The sequence below is a fragment of the Brassica napus genome, chromosome C9 (genome assembly GCF_020379485.1).
Source record: "Brassica napus cultivar Da-Ae chromosome C9, Da-Ae, whole genome shotgun sequence".
Classification (NCBI taxonomy): Eukaryota; Viridiplantae; Streptophyta; class Magnoliopsida; order Brassicales; family Brassicaceae; genus Brassica; species Brassica napus.
The window spans coordinates 23,117,405-23,120,020 of NC_063452.1; positions in this window are offsets into that span (position 1 = coordinate 23,117,405).

Sequence of the window (2,616 nt, forward strand, 5' to 3'; positions counted from 1 at the left end):
GAGAGATCAAGTCATATCTAGCATTAAGAACCCTTAGCAAGCTTAAAACAATGTTAATCTAGTCATAAGCATCATCAATCATCCATCTTTCACTCTAATCTACCAACCCAAGAACTCTAAAAATCTACTCACTATAAGCCATAGAGACCCAAGAATCTGTCACCGATCCTTGAAGAATCATGTTTAGAGAAGAGTAGAAAGATATAAACAAGATAAGTACTTAGATTAATAACAAGAACTAATAAGAGTTTTCAGATCTAAAAAGGGAGAAAATGTGGCTGAGGTAGCTTAGGTTTTTATCACCCCTAACAACATATATATAGGCAAAGCCCTAATGGGCTTCAAAATACAAAGGCCCAAACAAAACAGCTTCCCTAGAGCATCAATGTGCAAGACGCAACTTTCCTAAAGTGGTCACTTCAGAGCTCTAGGCAACTTCGCAGATTTTCCTACAGCAACAAAGTGCTGAAGACAAGTTCCTGAAGTGGGCACTTCAGAGCTGTAGGTGAAACTGTGTTTCTTCTTCTTCCTCTTCAACTTTGGCCCCATAACTTCCATTTTGTGCACTTTTGTCCTCCATTTAGCTCCATAACTTTTGATTATGCATTCCAGCCCCTGTATATGCAATATGTACAAATGCAACACCTAATGACACCTAAATTCAATCTTTAGACACTAAAATGACTAAAATCAATAGCTAAAAACATGTAAAAATGCTATACATCAACTCCCCCAAACTTGCTTCTTTACTTGTCCTCAAGTAATCTTTCAAGAAGAGTAAGGGAAAGAGGTTGAAAATAGGGGATATAGAACAACAAAATTCACATTCAAGATTCAACCCAACGTCCTTCAAAGTAGTTATAAATTGCATCACCTAAACGATCTATCAGTATGATTCATCATTGGCAACACAACTCAAACTTTATTTAAGAAGCCAAGACCAGATTGAACTCAAGCAATAACCTCAAAGCAACTCCCTACATTCATTTAGATATTAAGTGCAATCTTGCAAAGGGAGTATCAATCATTCTCATTTGGTTGGGTTCAAGGCTTTTGTGGGTGTCTCATGGTTTTTTGGTGACTTCTCTCAAACATGGAGCAATTGACATTACACAAAATTTATCTAAGAAAGGGAACAATTCATGCATACAACAATTGATTCTCATTGTTCTACCCAATCCTAAGATATATACAAGTTTTACCCTTTTGTTAATGTCAAAATTTCAATCTCTCACCCCAAACCCAAAAATCTTTCTTTGTTTTCACTCACCCAAATGAACTTGGTTTTTCTTTTGCTAGTTTGCTAGGGAAATCTTTTTTCACTTTGGCTCTTTTCTTTTTCTTTTGCCCATATTCTTTTTTTTTCTATGCATCAAGGGGGATTTCTTTTCTAAAACTTAGAGCTCTTTCTTTTTACTTAAATCCCTAGAAACTTTTCTTCTCTTTCTACACTCTCCAATTCATTTTTTTATTCTTTCCCAACGAGCTTAGACTTAAAAGTTTTCTCAGTCCCACTCTCAATCCTATATGCTAGCCATAACGAGGTTCCAATAGCTAGCTGTAATGAGAAACAACCATTGTCGTTCTCAATAATCTCAATATTTTGCACATGTCAAAAGCTATCAGGAAAAGGCCTCACTCAAGCAAACATATGATAGGTTTCAAATGAAGGTCAGGGTCAAAAGGTGGGAAGAGATGCTCGGGTTAGCAGAAGATTGGCAAAATGGGTAAAGAAAACCCGAGCTTAAGCCATGAGAATGCATTTCAAACCCCTAAGTAAGAATAATAGATTCATTTTCAAGTCCAATAGTCTTAGAGTTGCTTCAAGATCATGCAAGTTTCACAAAAGTAGGTTTCTTCAAGAAAGAGTATTTCAGATTCGAAAGAAAGATAAAGCAACCAACAACTACTTCAGAGGGCATTGATCTCAATCTTAAGTGTGAACTCATACAAATTCATAATCCCCAATGCAGATGAATGCAATCCTATATGCTCTAAACTCGATCCTAACATGAAAATGATACAAAATGAGCTATATGATTGTTTTTGGTTTTTAAAAAATTCGAAAATTTTCAAAAATTTTAGGTTTTTCTTATGCAAAAATGTATGAACAATGCAATGCATGAGACTCAAGAAAACAAAACAGAACAAAATGTGAGACAGTTGGTCTCTCCCCCAAACTTACTTCACACAGTCCCTTGTGTGAGAGTAAAGGTGAAGAAAAGACCAAAAGAGAAAGAATAAAACAAAAATCTAAATATGAACAGAGTTGGAAGCACACTTACTTGAAGCTAGGCTGGATTTGGAAGAGGGTAGACAGTGGAGGGCATCTTCCCTTGAATTTGGGCTGCCTCCCAAGTGCGCTTGTTTTAAGTCTCTAAGCTTGACTGCATAGCCTTTTCAGGCAAGAGATGGCCCACAGAAGGCCTTGTTGCAACAACCCTGATCACCGGGATCATACTCATCGTAGAACCATCCCTTGAATTCGTTCATCCTGATTTTCTCAAATGGTATCACCTTTGGATCATCAACCTTAAGCTCTTTGGTGGAGAGAATAATACCAAACTTATTCTCAAAGGACTTATCCACTGGAGACTCTTCTTCTTCTACCTCCTT